This window comes from Athalia rosae, chromosome 3 (genome assembly GCF_917208135.1).
Source record: "Athalia rosae chromosome 3, iyAthRosa1.1, whole genome shotgun sequence".
Taxonomy (NCBI): Eukaryota; Metazoa; Arthropoda; class Insecta; order Hymenoptera; family Athaliidae; genus Athalia; species Athalia rosae.
In genome coordinates, this window is record NC_064028.1 from 17,337,358 (window position 1) to 17,363,882 (window position 26,525).

The window sequence follows — 26,525 nt, forward strand, 5'->3', positions numbered from 1 at the left end:
GGGGTTTTTGAGCGACGGTTATTATTCCTCCGCGCGACCGTATCGAGCCGATCGCACCGGACGCACCGTGGTATAAGATCGCGGGACGGGGTTCCGCTCGGAAGTGGACGACGTCCAATAAGACCGTAGGTCGCCCCGACCACGGCTTTAAAGCACTCAGCTGTGGTCCAGCCGTTGTTCGGGATTATGCAAGTTTGGGTCGTCCTTCGCTAATCTCCATCCGTGTAAATGCACCCTGCGCTACGCGCGATGGCTGTTGGTCGAGTTATCTCTATTACACTTCGGTCAACATCGACAGCTCCGGCGAGTCTCTGAATGGACCGTACATACGTGCTCTTGTGGTGCTGACGCTATATCATTGCCTTGTTATATGGTACATATACGTATACATATATACATATACGAATCTACGTACTCGCCACGCCGGGCCAACATTCCGCCCATCGCGGGGGAGGGGAGGGGGGGAGGGGGGTTAGTGCGTGTTGTACCTCTACGTGTCGGTAAGCCCGATTTTCATAATCCTCGTATGAAATTTCATTATGGAAATCGGAAGGCTGTGAGATAATACTGCCTCGGTATAATTTGTGCGAAGTGTATATGTATATCGCGGGTAGTTTTGGAAAATTTTTTGGGATCACCGGGAGGTTCGAGGTCGACCGATTCTCGTTTGCAGCCGGCTACCGACGACGACGATGATCGGCCGCCAGACGGATGGAAGCGCCGCGCTATAAACAGCTGACGTGTTTCGAGGGAAGCGGGGAGGGTCTCGCGATGGTTACGGCAATCTAAGTTGGCGTGTTTAGACAGCTCGGGTAGGTAATACCGGGTGCGGTACATCGTACGTCTCTGATGGGTGGCTGAGTCAACTCCGTGTATATCTATCTCTCTCTCTCTCTCTCTCTGTACCCGCTTCACCATTACTATGCAGCGTGGGGGTATCTTCGTCAGGATGCGATGCGATGCGATGCATCGCCGTGGAACTTGACGTTGCGGAGATATTCCTCCTCGGAGAGATCCGAGCCCGACCTCTGACATCTGCTTCACACCCGAACGCCCGCCGCGCCATCGCGTCTGCCGGAACGTCGCGACGCGAGGTCAAATGACGCCAATCAGCGAAATCAAGAAGCAACCCCCGGGACCGCGAAAGGGGAGAAACGTACCGCCGGTGTTTGCTTGCGTTTGTTTCCAACTGCGACGACGGCGGCGGTCCCCGCCACCGGGTAGGTATTATGCGCGCGGTGGATGGGTACCCGCTCGCGTACATCCGTGTTCCGGGGATACATATCTGTAGATGGGGGGGGGGGGGGGGGGAGGGGGAGGTACGCCCACGTAATACCCGTATATATCTATAGCTGTTTAAAAGCCGGTGAGATCGCAACAGTGGTGCAGGAAGTAAGTTTAAACTCTCCAAAGAAGGATCAGAACTTGTAAGCAAAGATGTTAAACAGTTGTCAAGTCCATCCCTCTCGCCTGGGACATTTTACCCGACAATCCGAGTAAAGTACGCGCTGCAGACAGACGCCCCGTGAAATTGAATTACAATAAGCGAAGTAAAGTTGGATCATCCGTGCCTTGTCTCTCCGCGTTCCTCACCCGGCGCTCTCAGCTTTCCATCTTCGCTCTTCCGTCTCCCGGCTCCTGGTCTCTGGTCTACTACGGGCGTTGCGTCTCCTCGTTCCAAGTCATACGGAACGACTCCTCGCCTCGGTAAAATTCTTACGGCTTTGTTTCGCCGGGGGAGGGGGGGGAGAGGGTGAAGCTGAATATCAGCCAAAGGTGTCGGCGATGCTGGAGGGGGTGAATTAATTGCTGCGTTTTTGACATCCCTCCATTGTTCGTAGTAAGAACGGTGGACGGGCGACGTTGGAGCGGAAAAGTTATCCCTACCGACGCGGGTGCCCAGCTCTTTTTCGTCTAATTCCTTTTACCGCCCGACTCTGCTCGCGCGCGCGACTATACGTCTTCCTTCCCTCCCATACCCACCCCATACCCACCCCTACGCCGTAACGCGAGCACCATTCTCCCTCGTTGACTCCGCGCCGTCTCAATGATCGCTACTACTTTACTTTAGCGGCGTTAAAAGTTGCGACTGCCGATATTAAAAGTTGCCCCAACTCCGAGAACCCGCACCGCCGACGCCGCCGCCGATACTCCCGAGGAGCGAGTGTATAACGCGGGTAACGCGGTAACCTGTTTAAATTATGTACCGCGAATCAGCGCCCCTCAAGATTATACACGTAAAGTTCAACGGTCACGCGGAGACGTGTGCAAGTACGTACGGTACGTACGCGTACAAGGTGATCCCGAATTCTGCACCGTCAGAATTTTACCCCCGGATTACGTGCGCTTTCGCTACCTCCGCGGACAACGACAACGACCGAATCTCCGTGACTCGTTACCGCAACGGTTATAGACGTACGTTGAGGTTCCCTCATTCGGCGGTCGCTGAATACTTGTCTCCGGTAATTGGTCCTCCTTCCGGCCTGGCGTGGCGGCTAGCTAGCCAGCTGATGGTCCAATTTCACATATCCCATGCATATTCAATAGTTACTACGTCCCGGGCAGCGGCATAAGGTGCAGCAGCATTTCACCTTGAGACAAAAGCTAGCCGACGACTTGGCGCAGCCTTACCGCTACTCCCTTTCCATAGAAGTTACCATCGAAGTTATACGCGCGAGCTAGCTTCTCCGCGATTATTCTGCAATCTGTGATGCCGTCCGGCTGCTCCGACCCCTCCCCTCGCCGCCGAACTTGCTAGCCGACGTCCAAGTCTCTCCAGGCTCTGGTAAAACTTGGCGAGAGCGGAAATTACGAGCCGAAACTACCTACGCCGCGCCGGGGCGGTACGGGGGCGCGGTGACCGCTGAATTTCTCGACTCAAACTTCAACCCGTAGCTCAGCTCGTCTCTACGTAACGCCGAATTGGGCAAACATCTTTTCCACCCGGCAAAACTTCGAATCGGGGCCGAGTGACGGAGGACGCGAAAAATTCGCTGTAGTCGCAGGGCACGATTTTGTCGGTAAATTCTCCGACGCGTCGAAGATGATCCGCGCGAGATATACTTGTTTATAGGGGAGCGCACAGCTAGATTACTTCTTCGTGAGTCGACCTTTGCGTTTATTTCACTTGAGAAATGGGCCGTTAGTAACGTAGAAATTCGAAGGGGCGTGTTTGTGTTTGTCTGACGTTTACGTAATCTTGGCATTACTCGGCTTTTCTATGGGGCTGCAGGGAGTTGGAAGGGGTTTTGCAGGAAGAAGTGACAACAAAAGCTCGCTAAGGATTAGGATCCGTCACTGACGCCACTCCGGTTCGTTTCCGTTTCCTGCAGCCCGACACCGGTAGCAAAAGCCCGGGTGGTTCGAATGTATCGCGCGAACCAGAATTCACCTTGAAAGCCTTGCATCGAGCCGGGCGTACGATTCGGATATTCGACTCCGGATAACTCTCATCGATTGATCGTCAAAGAGGAGAACCACCTTTGCGAGGACTTGGGACGCCCTGAATCAAACACACCTCCCGGCCGTTTCCCCATTCAACGATGCTTCATTTCTTCAGCTGTTTATTTTTATTCCACCCCTTTTCCTTATATACTTTTATTCTGTTTCATTTTTTTTTTGTTTTTTTCTTTCAAATTCTTTTGTTCCCCCAAATCTCACGGGGGTTTAATTTCTCTGTTCATTTGATTTTTCGGACGACTGATCCGAATGAATTCCCTAGTATTTCCGATATCGGGCGGAGGGTGGATATAACCCAAAAAGAAAAGACTAATGATTCCATAATCGACGATCTATCTCGCGCTCTCTCTCCCTCTCGCTTTCGCTTACTCATTCTCCGTATTTTCTTCCTTGCCAATTTGTGGGTCACCCCTTGGCACCGGATCATTCGTTTTTTTTATTTTGGTTCTACTTTCTCTCCAGAGCCACGACTGCATTTTACCGCTTCACGCTCGTTGATTTAGACAATTGTGAAACATGTAGTCGTACACGCATGTATGTATACATATGTACATTTAACACACTTCGCCGTGGAATGTGGTCGGTATATACTACATATATATACATGTATATATACGATATATTAGTACCCTTTGATATCCCGTCTGTCCGCTGACGCGAGGGTTGGATTCCGGACCAGGTCGTTTGCTGCGCGCGGGCGAAGTAGAACGAGAGAAGAACGGAGACGAAGGGGGTTCCCCCGCTATTGCCCTCCCCCCGTCAACTCCCACACCGCCCTTAGCTTGGCTAAGCAAAACGGTATTACGCTTAATATGTTTGTGCGGATCGTAATAAAACGGTTTGCGGAGGACCGCCTGGATTATTCCCGTATTAAATGCCTCCTCTCACCCTCTACCCTCTCTACCCTCTACCCTTTCCCCCCTCTAACCTTTTCCTCATTCTCATTCTCTTTACGCTCTCCACCCTTCCTTTTATACACGTGTATTCATATGTACGTGGATCCCGAGCGCGGTATTTCGTGTGCCAAACTGAAAATGCCGCTACAACCAAAAGTTTTTCTTTTTTCATTGTTTTTTTTCTGTTTTTTTTCTTTCTCAAACAAAACAAATTTATAGCATTATTTCGTTCTTGTACACGTCGGTGTGGAATTCGCGCGAGATAACTGCAATTAGTTGTCGACGATTTTTAGCCAACTGTGCAGCGGAGAAGTAGCGGCGGCTGCTGCCGCTCCGTAACTCGATGTAGATATCCCGGCGGTGTTGGGCAATGAATAATGTAGCGTATAGTGAATTAGTGCTTTCTCATTACGCGGGGCATCGCGTCGTCAGCATTGGTTCGCTAATAAACTGGCGAGTTCGAGTCGGGCTTGTAGGCCTCGGTTAGTCGGTACGCGCTAAACGGAGTTAAACGGGATGAATGTTGGTTCGTTAATTGTTGTTATGAATTGCTGGCGAGGCTTGCTTAGCTCGCTTACAGAGATTTACTTGACCAACTAAGATGAGCGAGGTTATACCTAAACTCCAGGTCCTTATTCGTACGTGAGATTAGAAGCCCCCGCGGTTCTACTCTCGCCTCTGAACATAGTCCGTGGGCAAAGTTCACCCGGCTCCCAACCCTTTCCGTTCTCAACCAGTTGTAGGTTCCTGGATTTAACTCCGAATGCCGGATTAAGGTTTCAACCATATCCCCCCCACTCGCTTAATTCCGCCCTTCGTTTTCCACTTTCTACTTCGCGTTGTCCTTCCACCCCCAATTCAACTTCCCACGCCCGTTTTTTATATTTTTTTCCTTCTTTCCTCGTTGTCGTGTCGGTTGAAATAAGTACGTGATTTTTTTTCTCGCGTCTCACCTTGAGGAGCTGCAGATAGATGGATCAGGCCTATCGGAATCGCTGCCGTTGCAGAGACGTTGTATATGTATAGGTATATACGGCATAGTCCTAGAGTGACGTCCCGTCGTCATGTATATAGTTATACATCCCCGAGGAGTTCCAATCAAACAATCAATTAATGACAATCCCTGATCCACCTTACCCGAAGCCATCGGGCCCTCACCCCCCCCCCCCCCGAACTCTGTCCCCCTCCCCTCCTCCTTCCCCCTCTCTCCCTCCTTAACCGTTCCCTTTCCCTCCTCGACCCTGTAGTGCCATGATCCCGTTCAGTTTCAGGATAATCCCAGCTGCATTACCTTGATGAGCTCAACCCACGAGCTCGTCTCCTCACCGCCGCATTTCCACTACTCCTCTATATATATCCGCCTATCTCTCTCCTTTTCTCCGCGCTTCCCTCTCGCCCTCTCTACTCGGATTCTCTCGCGCCGTTTCACCTCCCTTTGCCGACTACCCAAGTTTGCGCTTCTGGGACGGTAGTAGTAGTAGGAACGGGCGGCTCGAGATCACGAGTATAGGAGAGAAGGAGGGATGGGATGTAGTAGACCGCGGGAGGGAGGGAGGGAGGGAGGGAGGGTGGTTGGGTGGGTGGGGTACCATAATGCATCGCGAGTCAGGTTTAGCGCCCCAGAGACCGTGTGCGCCAGTCGTTGGTGGATATAGCCACACCAGGCTCCTACGTAGCTAATTTATCCAATATCGTTGGCTCCGCGTCGCCTCGTGCTCACGAGAGCTTAGGTACCACTATCTCTCAGAACGGCGTGGCTCGGCGCTCCTCCGAGGAAACGGGTGCCACCCGGACCGAACCCACCGGCCTCTCGAACCGCCACCGTACCGAGGTTCGCTCTCTCGCCGTACTCGGAATCGCTCGAATAAATTCCCGCTCTTTTCGACCTCCGTTATACCTATGTATACAGGGGTTCTCTCTCCCCGTCTCGCGCCCCCCCCCCCTTTTTCCGATCCGCCTTACGTTTCCACTTTTTCTTCCTCCCTCCGTTCTCTCCTTATTTTCGGCGTCGCTTCTCGCTTCGTTTCGTTCTTTTTTACTTCCCTCGAATTCTTTCGCTCGGCGGAAACCGCGAGGCCGATAATCTCGCGCTCTCAGTGTCGCCTGTGTCGATCCGGCAGGCGATCCGTGCACCCCAACGTACTCTTCGCCCAGGTAATTTATCTTTGGTATTTCGGGCGAACCGTCGAGGTGGATTAGACGTGCGCGCGGTGTATATGGGTATTCGGAATCCGGGATGCGAGGCGAAAGAGAGGAGCGCCAACACCGCGGCGGAACGGCTGAACAGAGCGAGATAAAGGAAGATAGCCGGGTGAACGACTAGACGTGAGCCAGCCTTTCGGGCGAGAGCTTCGCCAAAGCGTGCTGTAGTCGATCAATCCGGTGTGCGCGCGTACTTATTCACGTGGCGTCTGCCGTCTCGTTAGGATATATTTGGGGGTCCGGTTCCAGGTCGACCGAGCTCGGACGAGGGCCGGGTCGATGCGTTGAATTAGGCGCGTATACGAATCATGACGAAGGAGTCATTAGTATCTATTTGCCCCCGTTAATCAACCGACGAGTTTCCATCTACCCGCCGAACGATTAACTCTCGCCCGATTTATACCTTACCCCGAACAATCCTCGAATCGAGGAAATTCTTCTCTCCACGTTTTTAACCATGGAATCGCTTTTTTTTCTTCTGTTACAGGTGAGTTCGACGAAAAGACTCTTCGTCCGTTGAAAGAGGCTCCGTTTGTGAGTAAATATAAATTTACCTATACGCCCTCGGTGCCGGTTCTTAATCATTAGGGGCCCCAGGGGATTCCGAGTGTTTCCGGCGAGACGTCACGTAGATTACGTCACGGAATCGAAGCGGGCGTCCGCGTTCGCCTCGCGGTTCGAGGTTCCAGTTGAAAAAAGTGAGGCGAGGAGAAAATGTATGGAGGTTCAGCGAGCGACGCGGAGATGATATCACCTCCGGTGACAGGGTGGGATAAAATCTGGGAAATGTCAGTCGAGCGTCGGACTCTATATTTGAATTTAAAGTTCGGGGCGACGTTTGGCGTCGAGGCGTCGAGGCCGACGGGGTTCCCGTCGAGGGTCGACCCCGACAGCCAAGTTAGTTTCCTCCTCTCCGGCGTTTCAGCCTCCGGACGGAAATAATTCCGTTGAACGTATTATAACGGGATTTCTATCTACCCCGTCACCGGAGCGTCACCGACGATCTTTCACCCTCAGATAACCATTATCAATCCAATGACTACCCGCCATCGCTTTTCCCCCCTCTTTTGATCTCTTGATTATTCGGAGGAAAAAATCGCTACGTTCTCGCCTTTGAACGATACGAGAAAATAGAGTGAAAACAAAACAAAAACACACACACGACAATTCACCATTTCATTTTTTCTCCCTCTTTTCTTTCGCCGAGTTGAAAAAAAATGCCGCAGGACTGCAGTTAAAGTGTATCCGCGTATCGGTACGGCGGTAGCATCTCGTAACACCGTATAGGATACTATCCTCGGGAAGTATCATATCAAGTTTCTGCGGGCGGAAGTTGAGTCTCGATCCAGAGAGCGTGTCGAGATGTAAGACCACCCGGCATAATGCGGAACGACCTCACCTCGTAGTCCTTCGGGTGAGTCGCTGCATCGGGGGGATCGCAGCAACCCCCCCACGCCCCCACCCCCACCCCTGTTACCGTGAATGGGACTCGATGTCTCGCTTTTCTTATACTTAAAACGTTGCACCGGGGCGTTACGCTAGGCTACCGCCGACCGAGTACGACTGACTCTTGCGGTGTTCACGATATCACTAGGTGAGCGCGTCTGGAGTGGTATTGCGACCGAGTGAAATAGCCAAGAGCACCGGGGTGTGTTAAATATATTGTATTCCACCGCCGGCGTTGTCTACGCGGTCACGAGAATAAGCTCGGTCCGCCGAGGATGACCGCCGGTTCTTCGAGAACGTTCGAAGTCTCCTTTCAAACAAACACCTCACGTATCGCGTTCGGGTGTTTCCGTTTCACCCCCTAAGACACCATAAATCCAAGTGTGATCCTCTTACGTCTAACGCCATTCACCGACCGTTGTAAGATCCGCGCGATGTATGTTACTTCTGCAGATTTTCAAACGCGAATGGGCGGTGTTACTACTCGTGTAGAGCGTCACTCCCCTATATCGGACGGATTTATCCGGTGGAAACATCATAAAGAAGCTTTCTCTATACATCAAGTATATTAACTAAGCCCATCGGATCGGATTAACGGTAGTGATGTTTTCAAGGGGCTTTAATCTCGAGATTAGCTACCTACTTGCGGACGTATGCAGTAGTTAAGGTGCAGAACTCGCGCACCTATTTCTCTTCTGTTTTATCATAATTTTTATCTTTCTTTTTTTTTTTTTCTTTCTCTTTCTTCTTTTTTCGTTTCTAGTTACGTGTGCAATAATGATGGTTTTATTCGGTTGAATGACCCGTATATGGATGGCAGGTTTACACGCAATGACAACCACAGCAACATGGAATAATACCATGCAGTATCCACGGTGTTTGAGCATCGTGTGTTTGACGTGAACTGCATTCAGCGGGGAAATTTGTTGGAGTTTTGTATCGTTAACCACGCGTAAAATTTGCCCGATTACGACTCTGAACGTGGCGTTAACGTTTTATTAAATCATTTTGGATTCACTAGGTCGCTCCCTCCGTGTTGCTCTCATATCGCCGCCACCGCCGCCGCCGCCGCCGCCGGTACGAGCGTAACGAGTCATCCCGCGTCCCGTCTAATTTTCTAGACTCGCTATTCCCGTTATAATTTCGTGTAAGGGTAGAGGATAATCCCACCTTCTGGCGCGTCTTAGAATGGATTAGTAAAGTGAACTGTTTCGGATGAATTTTGAACGCGAACTCACGAAAGCAGTTATATAGTTCCCGTACTCGAATGACAACCTCAGCACCGTTGCTACGTCATAAAGTTTCTAACCGCCAAACGAAATTCATCCGAAATATGTCATCCACTTAATTTGATAACCACAGTAGGTACGTACGTACCTACGCGTTCCGGGAGGGATGATCGGGGGAATATAGGAGGTAGCGAGGGATCGACGAGGGAAACCAGAAACGCGTAGCCGTTCATACGGTAGGGGAGGGTGGTTCATACGTACGGCACATGTACTACACGAGTTGGGAAATAGTTCCAGCGTTGAAATTTTACGGGGATTAAAAGCGCGATGGAAAAATATGATGGAATCCGAACACGGGCGCGTTACGGTTCGCGTTGTGAACCCGTCTGAAAGAAAGGCATTTGCGAGGCCATTAGCGGTGGAAATTCAAATCAATTCAGGAATGAAAAACGCGGCCAACGTTGAGCTTCGTTGGCTCACGGTCGGAGGACGGGACGGGCCAAAGGGGGGTCTTCTTATTAATACCATTAATCACCGGGAGTGGGGTTCTGGTGAGAGGATTTAAGGAATCCGGAGTTGCGTCTGCCCGACGCTCCAACGCCCCGGTTCTCCACATCCTCTTCCCTCCTCCCCTCCTCCCCTCCCACGCTCGAACACCTCGCCGATCTTTTTTTCGGCATCTCTCGGAGGGTGCATCGACGGACCACCGCAGCCTATTGTTTTTCACCCAGTCTTTGAGGAATCCAACTTATCCCGGATCGGTGCTAAGCTGCGGCTCGGTTGAAGTGACTATCCTTCCTCCTTCGATAAAAATTAATTCCTTTTTTTGACGGACTCTTTGTTGGGCTCGTTCGACTCTCCCCGTCTCTCGATTTCACACTCTTCGCTCGCACCCTCGCCGCTCCGTTTTCGGTAAATCCACTTTTTTCCGCGAACGAAAGAAGAAGAAGAAACTCAGCGGTACCAGCCCTCTCAGGATATCGCTCGTACGAACCGATTCCTCTCGCCTTCGTTCGCGTAACGGACCTACGCAAAATATCGGCCACCGATACCCCCATCCGTCCACCTACGCCAAAAGCTCGTTTTCGTGTATCCTATTAATTACGAAGCTGGCACTCGCGTGACCCCGTGCGATTTACTCATCCCATGGTTACTCTAACTACCACTGCCCTCTATCCTCGCCACCCCCCCCCCCCCCCCCGCCCTTATTTGCTTCCCTTTGCTCTTTGCCGTCTGCTGCCTACCCGTCCACCTCCATACTCTGATGGAATTGTTGATCAACGGCGTGGCGCAACTTCGAGGTAAATCTGTCCGATACGTCGAAGTACGCTGGGGGTTGGCGTAATATTTTTCAAAAGTTTCGCCTTGCCAGCGCCGCGTCCTTCCTTCGTTTCGATGTATACAGATATACGCGACGCAGTTTCCGATGCGGAGCGAGAAAAAGAGTGACAAGAACTGCAGGCAGGGGTCGCGATAGAAAATGGAATAAAAAGTGCGGAACGTAGAGGATATACGGAAAAGAAAAGGGTCGTGGAGGGGGGAGGGGATAGGAGGGGAGGGGAAAGGAAAGCCAGGGTACAGATAAGTATTGAGCCTGAAATTCGTGAACTAAAGAGGAACGACGCTGCCGAGGAGAGCGTCGCACGAAACCCGCAGCTAGACGAAAACTAGGTCAAGTAAACAGTCAACTGTTTTGCAGTCCCGCACTGACAATATAGTGATCTGTGAGTCGGGAAAAAGGGTTGTTTTGCCTCGCTGCCGCGGAGATATATCGCTCTTATTCTTTGTTAAAATTGAACACGTCCAGATATTTCATTTCGGCTCCCTTATCCTCAGCGGTAGCGTTCGATGCCGCCGCGCCGCGGCGATGCGATCACTCGCGAGCGGCGTTCGGGCAGAGCTTTCGCAAAAGTTTCCTACGTACGCGAAGACTCATTCATGCCCATGTGCTTTCCCCCGTGCAGTTCTCGGAAGAAGGGTGAGAGATAATAAATAGAGAGAAATTGGCCTGCGGCCACGAGAAAAAAAAAAAGAAAGAAAAAAAAAGAAAAAAGAAAAGAAAAGCAAAAAATCGAAAAGACGTAGAGAAGAGAAGAGAAGAAGGGTTTTCTCGCTGTCAAAGAGTCTCACGAGACGGAACTCTGACGTCGAATACGGACGTGAGTAACGTAATACAGCAATCATTTTCTTTTACATGCGTTACAGCGGCTATTTTGGCATCGACCTACGCAATAACTACTCGGATTACTTTTTCTAACTTCGTTACCCGGCTTATACGTGCCGATATCGCGATTACCCGCCCATACCTTGACTCCCCTGGCCCTCATTTCTTCCATACCACCTTTCTACACCCTCGTCAAGTGAGGTACGGCGACTGTTATTTGACTGACTGGTATATGCAGACGTACGCGATTACTGGGGGGGGGGGGGGGAGGGTATACGATCCGGTATTATATTATTCAAATGTACAGAGTCAATAAGTATTATACAAACGGCGACCTCGTTACGGGTACGCCGTGTGTGCGATTGTTCGGTATATAGGTATAGGTATGTAAGGAATACACGGTCTCCGCGAAAGCTTAACGAGCCCCAAGCCTACGGATCGACGAACAGGCCGGTCCGTCTAATAATTTTTTTTTTTTTTTTTATTCTACTTATTTCATCCCTACGTTACTGCCGTTGCCGCAAGACGTGGACAAAATTGTGGAAAATCCGCGCCTGTTGCGTGCTAGCGCCACCTGTTAGCAGGATCAATACGACTCCGCTTTTGCCCTCTTCGCCTAGGTATACATATATACGAAGGGTATATATGTATACGTATGTATAATATACGTAGTTCTCTCTGCGTGTGTATGGAGGATTTTTTTGGCTGTGACGTAATCCGGTTTACGTATTGTCCACCGTAGGTTGGATAAAGTTAACAAATTGAATCGGGCTAGTCGCGTTAGTCCTTCGATCAAGCGGGGTCGTAGGTCGGTAGGTGTGTTCCACCTACGGACACCCCACTTCCGCGTGATTCTAGAAGCGATACCGAGGTATAAATATATCGATCAACGTACACGAACGTGAATTATAGTCCCGCTTCGACGTCGATGGCTTTGGTTGGACTGCGTACGTGCACCGCGGTTCGATCAGCGATTTTCTTACTCCTCTTGTCCCCCTCCTCTCTCAACGAAGATTTCCTAATTTTATCGCGTTATTCTTTTCGCCCATCCCCGTGTCATCTCGAAGCGAAGGGGTGCGAATCGTTAACCCAACGTGACTTTGAAACCCGTGAGAGTCGTAAGACCGTGTTATAAAACCACCGCCGTTGGTAATCCTATACCACCTTCAACCCCGCAACCTTCCACCCTCCGCAACCAACCAACGTGACACTCGACTTTTTTTTTATCTATAGAATATCAGCAATTTTCACCGGGCCGCGCATTGTGCGGGTTACCGCCGAACCCCTACCTACATCCGACGATACGAGGGTGAGAGGCAGGTACGAGATCCTGCAACGCCGACGAGATAATAACAAATCTAACCCTGCGCAAACATCCGACGTAAACCTACGACGGAGCGATCTCGCGTAGCGAGAGACGCAACCCCCGTGAAAGGGCGAGGGGGAGGTGGGGGGGGGGGGGGCCTGTTAAGTGCTCGAACGCCGTAGGGATACCGCGCCTTCCTATATCGAATCGCATGTTCGAGGATCGGGTTTGCGCTAGAATTGATCCGAAAAAAATTTCTCAAATTATAGCTTCTCGTATTGGTTTCGGTTTTTCGCGCGACGGCGGTAGGGGTGAGGCGCGGGCACCGTTGGAGCGGAAAATTTTGATCTCGGTTTCGCGAATCCGTACGATGTTTTGCTCTCGTGTTTTCGTTACCGTCGTAGCGGAATCCTTTAAATATTTTCATCCCAAAAACATCGGGCGACAGTTTTTTTCATACCAAAGTTCAGAACTGTGTCAACGCTAACGATTACTTTTGAATAAAAACCAATCACCAGAATATCCGATCAAAACATCGGATGAAGTAACTGGATCTTTTATCTTTTATCTTTTACGTTATCGCAGCCATCCGACGCGCTAGCGTCGTATACATTCGAAACTGTAAAATTTACCGCGTTTCAACTTTGCGATCGCACAATCGCGTTCGCTCGTTCGTCGCGTGTTTCCGAATCTCCGAGAGAAACGTAAGTCTGAATTTTCCCACTCCTACCGAAATCTCGTCGTCTACCGTTCTTCGAATTTGCAAAAGAGTTCATCGAGGCTAATTTTACCAAAACGTTTCGACGGAACGGTAGCTGCGTATTCGAATTCGAAAAGACGTACTCGCGTAGGTACGCATGGATCCGGGCTCACATACACCATACATCGTATACCCGATTCCTCGCTCTCAGCTCAGCTCGGCCTTTGGATAGGTCTTCCGGGTTTCCCCGTCACCCTATCGCCTGCGAACCCCCGGCGCTGCATCGTGACATCGATTGCCCGTTAACTTGGGGCGGTCTGTGGAAGCAACGGCCAGACAGCAAGGTCGATTCGTGATATTCGGTGGCGACGATGCCTACGTTGGCGACGACGGTGGGTCCTTCCGTCCTTGTAGGGCGAGGGTTCGCTTCGCGGTGCGGATAACTTCCACGGGGCCATCCATCCATCCGTCCGTCCGTCCGTCCGTCCGTCCGTCCATCCATCCATCCATCCGTTGGTCCGTCCGTACGTCTATCCGTCTATCTATCCTTCAGTCGACCACCTATCAATCCATCGAGCCATTCGGCTATCGATTCGCCAAGCGTAACGTGACGCGGCAAAGTTTTCTCAATGTCCTTAGCTGTATGTATAGCCGAGTTATACGCACGTCGCGAAAATCTGGCGGAATAGTAATGGCAAAAAGTTTAGAACAAAAGATAATCGCTTCACCTCAGGGCGGACGGAAGACCGTTGAAAGCTAAGGGAGGGTGGAGGGGGAGGGAGGGAAAGAAATTATATATAATAATAATGTAGAAATGAAACCGTTCGATAAAATCTTGCCGAGCTGGCTCGCTAAATATGTATTTGTTGTCCCCGCGGAAAATTGTAAAACGTGAGAAAGAAACGGAGAGGAGAATATCGCTGGAGGTTGACGACAATTGCGTATCGTCGTGGTTATAATTTGGAGGGAATACGCGAGAAGATAAAAGACGGTAGAGGAGCCGAGAAGGTTTCGCGAATCGCGGAGGGAAGGAAAAAAAAAACAAGGAGAAAGTAAGGGCGTTTAAATCCACTTTCTTGCTGAAATCCGGCTATACAGTTCGCATAAAACGACGCGGAAATCTATAGTTACCCACCACTCGGGTATTACGCGAGCCACCACCACTACTACTACATTTCATTCGGCAGTAGAGCGGCCCGGCACGACGGCGAGTTCGCGCAAACAGAAAACACGCCGTTATGGGGGAAGTTAGACTTTGTCGAACAAACAGCTTTCTGCCTCCGCCCCATTCAGACTGCTAGACGCAGCGACTACTGCGGAAGGGTGGCTCCTACGTCGAAGACGCATGTCTAACGGTATAACCTAGTTTTTTCACCGCTATACGCCGACGAGTTTGCCGGCTACCTATAATACCCGCGACGTATCAGCGCCACGATGCGATTCGAGGGATGCAAAAATTTTCTTTTCCCTAGATACGAAAAATATCAACAAATTTACGTCCCCCTCGCCGTGTATACCGGATGTTTCCCAAGGGGATTTTCGCGCTACTGTTCAATCCAGCGATATTTACTTCACGATTTCACTCGTTTTTACGGCCAGGTGCGCCGAATTTCGCTCGATGTAGGTATATACCCCCGCAACTACATCCAACGGCACCATTTCTCCCCGTTTCGTTCAGCGTCTATCTGCGAGAATCCGCGAATACGGAGAACGTTTTTCACGAGGGTGAATTCCTCCTCGTCGAAAATTCAAAAATTCCATGTTTTTGGTAAATCCGATACGAGAGGGTGACGCTCTCTCGGGTTTATTCACTCCGACGGAACTCGTAAGGTGCACTTTGTACCATCGAAATATCAGAAAACACTGTACGACTCCGGGCGAACTTGATAGCCAAATTATTGCCTAGGAGCGGAGGTGGCTGACTGTTGCGCCGTCATTTCCCGCCACGTTCATTCAACGACGTCGTACCATAGCGTTCTTGTTCTGGATGCAAGCCAAGCTACGAATCCTCCTTGGATCTTACTCGGGGTGACAAGCGCTACGCGCTCGGTCTAACAAGGAGAGGGGGTTGAGGGGCTCGTCTACGATACGACGACGCGTAGCCACCCAATTGTGGATGACGTTAGTAGGAATGAATGTGACAACAAAATCCCCACCAGGAGTTATTGTGTCTCCGTTACGATCGCGATGAAATTTGTACCGTTTCTTGGCACCAACTTCGAGAGCTTGTCCACCAACCGAACCACCCGTCGTCAACCACCGGGAACCAGTTTTCCCTCTACCGTTCCCCAGCGAAAAACATCCCTCGAAATCGTACTAACATTTTATTCCCGAATTCCGATCCGAATTTTTTTCTACGAAAATGAAATGCGGGTTGATCAACCCACCAATCACATTACACGACGTTTCAACATTTGTCAGAATAGTTCACGCCTTTGATAGACAAATTTTACAAGATTTTTCGAATGAAACAGACTTAAATAATTTTGTCATTTTGTCACCAAAGCAACGTAATGTTATTACATGACTACATTTGTGTCGTTCTGAGATTCATTTATCACCCGTTCGGATTCATAGGTGACAAAAAAGTGAGAAAATTCGACAGAGATTACGGGTCAGATTTTTTCGGACCTATACGTCTTAATTATCGGCTATTGTTTCTCATTCTCTGGAAAGCGGGTAGCACGCGAGTTTGAAAGATGGCACGCCATGGCGCGTAGCAGCTCGTAGTATTGGCCTGGGGCCAGCGTGGGCTAAGACTCAATGAAATCTTTCCACAGTTGAGGCTGGCCCCTTGGTCTAGCGGTAGCGCGTGCACCAGATACCTGGCAATGGGCCAGCCGGGAGCCCCCCCGAAGTAAAAAGGGTCTGCTCCGACCGCGAAGAGGCCGTGACTACGCGGTGTTCAAGCGACCAAAGGATCGACTTCGACGCTGCTTGAGATATATCTCTACCCGCGCGATCGTCTCGGCGTTATTTCTTCGCGTGCGTTCAACGGCGAAGCACGTCTCGGCGGAGAATCGAAGCTGACGACAAAATTGGAAGTTCGGTGGATCGAAGTTAAACGGAAGACGGGCATCCTCCATTATTCTCGACCGAGTCGGGGATGTGCGGGAGACCACACCCCGCCAAGATTTGAATTCCTCTTGGCCGTCGGCGATAAACCATCGGGTGGATCGCCTTGCCTTGCGTAACAAGTAGCCAGAGGCGCACACGCATACCTGTGCAAACAGAAGTTGGACGATTCCACGCGTTAAATGTACATGCGTAGATGTACACGGTGACGTAGAGGGGTTACCCATCGGACGGAGGGAAGCGATGGGAGGCATTCGAAAATCCGGAGATCCGAATGTGTCCCTCTCGGCGGACCGGCCCCCTCGCCCCGAGATCTCCTCCCCCTCCCCCCGAGCCGCCCTTGAGCAACTCGTGCGACCCACCGCGGTGCGGCAGCCCCCGTTGCCCCTTGCAGCGGCGGTAGCTTCGTTGGCATTAAGTATTCCCATAGGGTCAGGCATCCTGCCGTGGCACCACGCTCTAGAGCTCGGTCGATGGTAGCTGGAGCATCGCGACGAGCCGCACCGAACCAAGTCGCGCTGTGCCACCCCGAGCCCCAAGCCCAAAGCTCGAAGCTCGCGTAGCCCACAGCCCGCGTAGCCCGCGGTAGCTCGAAGCCCGAAGCTTGAAACTCGAAGCCCGAAGCCCAAAGCCCTCTGTGCCATCCCCGGCATCCCCGGCGACCATCCCGCCAGCCCCTAGCGAACTATCCTCGCGGCGATAACGGGGCGCGTGCGCCGCAACAGCGAAGAAGGGATGGAGAGGGGTGGTTTCGCGGAGTGGAGGGGAAAAGTGAGGAGAGGCTGAGGGTGATAGAGGCTGAGGGGGGACGGATTCCCCCTCCCCGTCGCTACGGTGAACTGCCCGGGTCTCCACCGATGCCCCATTCCGTTCTCGGCATCACACCGTGTAGCATTGCCAACGACGACCCAGCGCACCCGACCGCACACCACCTGACCGACGACCGCTCTCTACGCGAGAATATACACACATTCGTCGCGACCGACGACGACTGGCTACCCCCCGCAAAGATCACCGACACATCTCCACCACCACCACGACGACTACGACTACGACGACTACGTTGACGCTTACGATTAGGGCGAACGTTACGACAACGAAAACAAATACGATCGCCACGAAGAGTACGACGACAACGACAACGACAACCACCGGGACGATAACTGATACGCCGACTTGTAACGGAAACGCGCGGGTCACACACATCGTTACCGTCACGCGTCCTCTTTCGACGTTGACACCGTTCTCCGATTGTGGAGCATCGCCGAGTCGTTCGTTACGTGGTACCCGGTGAAAGTTGGAGGATTTTTCTACCCATCGCCAAAAAACACTGAAACCCTAAAACGTCGTACCGCGCAATTTGTATCGCTCGTGTTTCTGGTGGTTCCAACAGATTTGTTGAGTAAAGAGGAATATTAATAACCGCGAAGGGTATAAGCAGACGCGGACGTGTGAGTTCGAAAGTTGTTACAGCGAAGTTCGTAAAAGAGTCGCGTGATAAATCGTCGACGTTGACGCAACAGATCCCCCGTTAACGCGCGCTTAAAACCAAGTGACTTGAGAAAACAAAATAAAAAACGAAAAAAACGAAAAACATCCGACCAAAGAAAAGGAGGAGATAAAGCGAAATAAAAAAAAACCAAAACAAAACCAAAACAAAACAAGCAAATAATAAACGAGGAAATCTTCAGTGAAAACAACAGGTACTCCCAAGTGGCGAGTACCTAACGCGAAAAACGAGAGGACGACTGAAACTCGCAACGAGTTTCATTCAACCCCCTTCAAATAACACCACTACTGTCACCCGTTGATAGTAATTGGAATTTATTCGGATAACTTAGTACTTGACAAGTACTAAGTTCCGCCAACTCGCCCCAAAGTGTACACAACGGCAGTCACCACGTACATCACACCCCTCATCACCTCTGAGAAGGTACGGTCAATTCTTTCATTTCAACTACTAAATACGTACGTACGTCGTTCCCCTCCCTTCGATTATCACGCCTCGCCGCGTTCACTCGGAGCTTTCGTACCCTTGAAAACATTCCTATAGGAATTCCCTTCCGTTATCCTAATCCCGAACCCTCCGTCAGCTTTTTTGTATTTTCCTTTCTATTTCTCGTACACTCGATTGATCCGAGGCTCTGCCCCCGAAACTCTTTCCTACCCGCGGCTGACGCGGGAATCCCTTCCCGGTTCTACCGGAAGGTATAACGGAAAAAAGAAGAAAAAAGCGGGGTGAAAAAATTTTCCCCCCTCTTTTCAAAATTGCTCTCAACCCTGCCCTCTGTTAAGTTTTATGCGATCAGCGTTGACAAAGTTTTTAAAAATTCTTTCTCATTTCTTTATTTCCCGCAATTCATGGGGCGCTGGCTTTTTGTTTATCGGGGTCTTGTTTTCGGTCGAGGGGGTGATTTATGCGCCGTTCGACCTACCTCGAGAGTTTTATCCCGCTAAATATATGGGCGCACGTTTTCTGTTCGCGTAATTTAACAACTCCATTTGCTGGATACATATATATATGTATGTATATATATATATATATATATATATATATATATATATATATATATATATATATATATACACGTATACGTGGCGCGTCATTTTTCTTTCCGCACTCCTGATTCCTCGCCGCAAAGTCCGTCGCTTGATATTTGAAAGACTTCCAGTTCTACCCGCGATACCCGTGGCAAACTCTTTTTAGACGTACACGTAATACTGTAGGGTACGTCGTACACATACCGTCAACTTTCTTTCCCTCTATATTCTCGCGTTCCCTTTTCACGGCATTGTCGAGCGTTAGAATGTTCGGAAAAGTTCCATCATGTCGACGGAATAAAAGAACGAAGAAAAAACCGCGAGTTCAAGTTGATTCTGTCGGATATAGCCGTTGCCTCCGCTGCCTCTGTAGTGCTTCGTCTGGGAAAACGGGACGAACTACAAATACGAAGCTATACGGGGATGGAAAGATAGGAGGGAATAGACGAAGATGGGAATAAAAAGAAGGAATGCGGGGGTGAAAAGAGGATTTAAACAAAAAAAATAAAAATAAATGAAAAAATAAAAGAAAGAAAGAACGAAAAAAAAAAAGTAGAGCAACGAAAAGAGGAGGAAAAAAAAAATGGGGGAAAATCAGGGATAAATACCACGGGAGAGCAAGTTCTTGTCTCCCCGTTCGGATTGCTACGCGGACATAAACCGGAGAACATAAAAGGGAGCGAGGGATGATCACGCCGGGGGGTTGGGGGGGAGGTCGAGATAGAGTTAACCCAGTTCTGCATTTTCGGTGTTTTCGACGTTCTTCTATCTCAGATAAGCGCATTTTACTTTCAAACTGATTCACCGCGCTCTAACCTACTTTTTCGAATTTATTTATTTTTTCTTTTTCTTTCAACAAAAGCCACCCTGCACCTAGTCCACTCCATCGTGCACCGCGAACGACCGTTCGCCCTCGGCGGATACCGCTAACTCGAAATACCGGCTCAATTACGTGTATACCTACTCGTGCCGACCACCTACGTGCCACCCTCTCACATGTACCTACCCGGGCTGTGCAGGGCCGTTGCCGCGGAGAGTAATAGCGTCGGTGTTGGCGGTGGGTTCGGCGGTAGGTATACGGCGTTGGTAGTTGTGCCGCTGCGGGTCGAGGCGTAATTGAAAATGCTAATACCAGATAACTTGAAATCCCACCGGGGGCTCCGGGACGTCAAATTACCGTCGAGTTTGGGGACAGCTTCGTTCAAAGTTCGATTTATTCGTAAAGTGCATTCAGCGACAGCTGCGTCGCAATCTGCACACGCGCGAATCCCGAACACGGAATGAGATGCCTCCGCTTTGTATGGCGGCCCGAATTCACTTACCTCACCTTCGTACGTACGTACGTACGTACGGCTCTCGCATCCCGACGCCGACGCCGTCGTAGCGTAGCGGAGATTCCCGCGGAGACGACTAGACACGTTTCGGGATATACCGAATTCGCTGAAATATCACCGTCAATTTCCGCAAATATTATTTCACCGAGAGTCCTCTCGGTACGCTAGCGTGAATTAAACGTCCGTAAACTCCATCACCTTTCGGAGTATCGTAATTTCGTTGGGCGCTTTATATTTCTATGTTTCTCCTCTGCGCTGATACCTCGCGCCGCCGAGAGGAGCGAGGTATCGTTTTATTTGATATCGTAAAAGAGCCTGGGCCCCCGTATAAATTGCGAAGGGAAAACTTCGGGCTTATAATACCGTTAGGAAGATTGCTGAATGACGTTCAATTTCTAAGTAAACAAGCGGCGAAGAGTTTGCCGAAATTTTTCGGGTATCGCCAGCCGCCTTTCTCTCCTTTATTCCGAAATTCGCCAATTATCTTCTCTCCGAGGTGTGTACCCTATGTATATATATATACACCTCCGCCTCTATATACACGAGCGGTTAAAAAGGGGGAGGAGGGCTTAAAATTTGTGCATTCGCCTCCGCGTGTTCGTGTGTCGTACGTACGTAAAGCCGGTGGGGCTGGTGGTGTGCCCCGCCGTTTTTCCACGATCCACGCGATATTTAAATGAATCGAAAACAGGCGAGGAAGGTAGAGCCCGGCAGGGCGCAATTTTTGGACACTTGACTAGCCTAGGTAGGTTATTATAAACAATGGTATCGGAAAACGATTACAGAGGCCCATTAGCGACCGATTTTATCACGGCTATAATAGCCGGTATTTTGTGTACACGGTTGGTATATATATATGTATATATATATCGACTGGGCGGTGGGTACAGAGGGTGGATGTGGACGTGGATGCGGAGGTGGTTCGGGCGTCGCACCGTTCGAGTCGACCTCCGAAACATAAATTTCTGAATTTATCATATTTTTATCGTGTCGTTTGTATTACGTATAATTTATTCGAGCGCGATCATAAATTCAAAACTAGCGAGCGGTCGCCCACCGCCTGCAGGCGCAGAATCGGAAATTAATCGCTAATTTTTCAACCCTCACCAACCTGCATAAACGCCACCGCTGATGTTATATATATATATGTTTCCACCCTCGAGATCTTCCGAGACGTTGAGTCGACATTACCGCGTTTCTCTTCGTCGCGATATCCTACGCGTACGCGTTGTCGCATTCGTAACGAAGAGTGTTTTTGCCAATTGCTTTTAAAAAATTTAGAAATTTATTTTCATACCCCGGTACCCCGTTTCGCGCTTCGCCTCCCGCTACGGTGCGTTCGATTTCGAGTGAATTTCGCGAGAGTGGCCAAGAGCAAGTGTGACGGCCGAAGTGCCGCTGTACGGTGTTGAACCGGGACTGCTTCGGTATCGCAAACATCGTTACGGAATATGTAGTAGGGGATCCATTTCCAGTCGTAATCGAGTACCGGGAGCGGTTTACAATTCGATATGTATACTTCATAAAAGTACAGAAAAACTCTCGTGAAAAGTTTTCTTTTCCTGTTACGATACCGCACGGTGCGAAAGCCAACGAGAAATAAATAAAGCGAGAAGGAACAAAAAAAAAAGGAAAAAGAAGTAAGAAGCGAAAAGGGATGGAAAGAAACTGGAAGACTCGGTCAGGTGGGAGGGGATCGAAGTTGAGTCGGCGAAGATAGGTCGGCCGGGGCTTATTTCGTTTTATTGTTACGTTAAATTTTATCCCCGTCCCGAAGTCCTTTCATAAAATCGAGTAATGCGTTGTTTTCTGTCTCTAGCAGTTCCTCTTCTCGTATCCGTCATCCGTTCTCTTTTTCTCTTCTCCCGCTAGCCTCTTCCTTATTATTTACTTCTTTTTTTTTTTTCTTTGTTTTTTCTTTTTTCCATTCTCTAGTTTTCAGGATAAGGGTGGGAGCTTTTCTCTTCTCCTCTTTCACATCTCGCCACGGTAGAGCCTCGCGTCCCTTTCGAATCTTGACAAATTCGTCGTTGCGAGGCGTAAAACTGAGCGCGTCATTTGTCGGGAAGGACACGACGCGTCGAGAAGAGGCTTTCGTTTCACGACGAAATTAATTTCGAGACCTTCTCGGCGGCCGTCTTCTTTTCAAAATCTCCGATCGGAAAGTTTCGCCTGCAAAACGACCTGGGTCACAACTCACCCGCGCTACCAGTTCTATTAATAAACAACTGTGATCTAAAATTAACCGGACACATTCTCTTCTACCCGCGGGGCGTCAGCTGAACGGCGTACCTAAAACGACCGAACTGACGGACCCTACCTATGTTTGACCAACGTATCATGGCGTTAGACGCAACTCAAGCCGTAATTATCCCCGTTCGCCTCTCGCCAAATCAACGAATAAGAGATTACAGTAACCTACGCACGCTCCGATTTAACCCGCGACCCGCCCTCTCGTTTGCAGAATCGGGATTGACGGGCGCGTGAAGCGCGGGAGAGGAAGAAGAAAAAAAAAAAAAAAAAATTTTTGCGACTCACGCCGGATCCCTCGCCGATATTCGGCGTCGGGTCCTTTTTTCTCTCTCCGTTTTTTCTTTCTTCTTTTTCTTCTTTTGGTTTTTTTTTTTTTTTTTTGTTCCTGCGCCGCAGAAAAATTTGATCGCGCCGGCAAGTGTAAAAGAAATCATGAGAAACGATCCGACGGGTGGAGGTTTCATATCAAAAGCGTTCGAAGATCGCCGCAGATTGGATGGCGATTTATCTGAAGCGCGCTCCGGAAGTCTAGGACATCTGGAGTTTTAATGGACGGTGGTTTGGGCTGCCACCGGGTAGAGAGTATCTTTCGAAGTGATCGGGTCCGAGCGATATAGGAGGTCGGGGGTGGCGGGGGTGGCGGAGCCCGGAGAACTTGACGCGGGATGATCAGTCGCGATAGAGGAGGAGAAGAATCAAAGGTCAACGTAAAATAGAAAACGCCAACGTTGTACGCGCCGGTCAGCGCGGCGCTCCCGATGTCGCCGCGCTCCTCTTCATCCCCCTATTCCTTTTCAAAGGCTTCGGTTCGATCGGACGCAAATTGCATCCGTAGGAGGCTACGGCGAACGGCCTCGGTGACGCCGGGAGACGGACGTCGCGGGACAATCGGAGGCGTCGTTTCGCGCCGCGGACGCGCTACCTCGACACAAGATACACGTACCTCTCGGGTACGGGGAAGCCTCGAGGTGAAGGGAGAGGTCGGGAGCCGCCGTTGTGCGAGCGGCGAGGGCGAAAGGAAGCGAGGGAGGTCCGAGCCCTCGGCGACGTAACGCGACGAACTTACGCCGCTGAAGGTTCCTAGTATTTGCTGACCGTAGAGCGCCGCGCGTCCTTAACGCGGGATAAAATATTGACCGGGCGCAGGGTTAAATCCTCGGCTACCGGGACGCCCGAGCAAATCTTCGATTCTCGTTCTTACCCGGGGATTATTGGGGGGGGGGGCTCATGATCTCGCACGCGGATTATAAACGCCGTTGTTATACGTATACCGCATAGTATAACGCGTTGGCCTCGACTCGCGAAATCCCGCAGGCTTATGAAAAATTATAAGAATATAACTTTTCGCCAAGTTTCCAACGAGCAGCAGAAGCGCGACAATACTTGGCCCCGGCCTTGCGGTAATCCGCTAACTCGCAACTCAAACAGTTTAAGTCAGGATAGCAGATGAACGCGGTGAACGGGGGGTGGGGGGGGTGGTTCCGTAGAGGAATAAAGCTGCGAGATGGTGTAGTAACAGGGTGGATTTGGGGACAGGGAAAACGGAAAACAGGCGACGGGCCGCGGCCCCGAGACTTAGCCAAACTGAATTTAATTACACGGGATGTGCGGTGACCCGGGTGCGGGTAAGCGGGAACTAACTTCTGTACCGCCGAAAAGAAAAAAAAAAGAAAAACTCACGATCCGACGTCATTCTTATCTCCTTCGCGCGGAACGGTGCGGCTAATTTTTTCGCATCCGCGCGAAAGACGTACCGACGTACGCCGCGTTACGTAGTACATCGCGCACTCGTTTCGTTCACATTTATCCCCGTCGAAAATTTTCCCATAACTCATCCCCGACCGCTTACATTTTTTTCTCTCACCCATAAATATCGAACCCCCGCAGATCGGACCGAGGGCTCGGGTTATCGGTGCGCTATAAGGCGATCACGGAGCCGGTCAGAAACGGTCACGGTACCCAAGGCTCCCTATCTCGCGGTCCAGCTACGACCCCTTGATCTTTGGGCGTTAGCTAGCGCGCAACACACGCTCACCGGAAGACACCGCACGGTCCGCGGTACGTGTACGTGCTAAAGGGGAGGGAGAACGACGACGAATGACGCGACGGACACTCAGGAATTCGCATTTCCCCCTCGCTGCAGCCTATTATGTGCTGCTGCAGAAATTCTTTCCGAGGTCCAGCTATCTAAGAATAATCCACGTGCAGGGTAGTCGTATTTCCGGTTCTCACCGACAAACCCGATCGCTCAAATTCACGATGCGCGTTCACCGTCTTCCAATTCATTCCTGGAAAGAAATATCATCACCCCATCCGTCATCCTTTCGTCCGTTCTTCTCTCTACTTTTGAATCGTCGAAAAAAAACGAGTGGCGCGTTTCGTTCGGCTTGGATTCGTAACGTGGAGGAATTCAAACGATCTCTCGATGTCGGAGTTGGAAATTTCGCGCGATAAAAGTCGCATAGGTAACGAACTCTTGGAGGTATTGTACTCGGCTGAGCCAGCGGACCGGAAATACGGGGTAACCGGTACACGTGCGGTATACTACATACGTATATGTATACGTAAGTTACCCACCGTACCCGCTCGCTACTCGAGGTAACGATTGTGTGCTGAGCTCGGATGTGGCGAGGTACCACCTAATCGCCCGCGAGAACGGGGAAGACGTACTTGACCCAGGAGAATATAAGGCGTTACGTATTTAGGTATAGTTACGCGACGCGTCGGTTTGTCGGACGAAGCTGGCGAGCGAACGGGAGCGAGCGGTTCAACTGGTTCCCGCAGAGGCTCGGTCGGATCTTTGACACAACAAGCGTACCAAAACAATGAATTTGTGAATTGAAAGGGGGAACCGGTCCCGCCGTGGATGTGGGTACGCGCAAGGTTACAGCGAACGAACACCGCAGACCATGGGACCCTCGAGAACCTTTTAGAATCACAACGATCGCATCTGCTCGCCGTTCATTGTGGAGCCGAAGAAGCGGAGCGAACGACCGACAACTCCAAGGTTAACTACGTCGTAGCCTCCTCTCGTCGTGCAAGCGCCAATTTTCGCGTATACACCGCTCGGCATTATTCTCCCCGTCAGGTTATACGCCGTTCGCCTCGCGATATCCCCGTCAGAGCGTATCCTGCGGAACCGCCGGATGAACGGGGGAGCGGGGGGGAAATAAATAGGAGAAGTACGCCGACCGAAAGAAAAAAAAAGAAGAAGAAAAAAAGGGGAGGCGAAAAATATATCTTATCGGTTGGCGGGCGCGCCGTTTGCACACGAACTCCGGCTCCCGTACAATCGTAGAAAACCGAACGAGTCCGGGATTCGGCGGGGGTCGGTTTCTTTGCGCTGAAAAATATCTCTCGACTCGATTCTAAACCACCCGTCGCGCACACAGCTGCACCGGCTTTGCATCCTGCCACCGGTATTGAAAGCGATACGCGACCAGATTCCGTTCGCCGCCCGATGCACGAACCTCCAGGTAACCGAATCTCGCCTCTGGGAGCGGCACATACACCAACGTCACCGGAGGTGGTGGTTCGATGCTTCTTCGCGATCCTCCGCTCGCCTACGCGGAACTTCCCATATATATATATATATATACTTTTCCACGTATCGGGTGTCCGGTGAATTATTCGATCGCGAAATTTGTTGCCGATTCGAAGGTGGAATTCGCTCATCTCTATAGGAGGATTTATCCGACTCGCCAGATATCTGAAAAATTACTATTCACTTATCCTTTCCCGCTGCCGGTTCATTCCGACTTGTTTTCCCTCGTCATTCTCATCCCCTTTCGCTCCGCGTTTCTCTCTCTCTCTCTCTTTTCCCGTCTCTCTCTCTCTCGCTCCGTTTCGCTATTTCCACCCTCAACCATTTTCTACCCCTCGTAGGAATTAATTGCGGAGGGCATCGGTTTTACAACCCT

General features: G+C 50.5%; 1 protein-coding gene across 10 annotated transcripts in view; it reads left to right on the top strand.

Annotated features, from left to right (window-relative positions):
- Positions 1–26,525, top strand: part of LOC105690654 (RNA-binding protein Musashi homolog Rbp6) — a 468,805-nt gene that overhangs the window by 270,805 nt on the left and 171,475 nt on the right. Inside the window, exon 1 of one of the 10 annotated variants that reach the window (XM_025747128.2) lies at positions 17,342–18,410. The exons of the other annotated variants lie outside the window; for them this stretch is intronic. The gene's annotated coding sequence lies outside the window, so the exon portion shown is untranslated. Of the gene's footprint in view, positions 1–17,341; positions 18,411–26,525 lie in introns of those variants that run through there. 10 annotated transcript variants of the gene reach the window in all.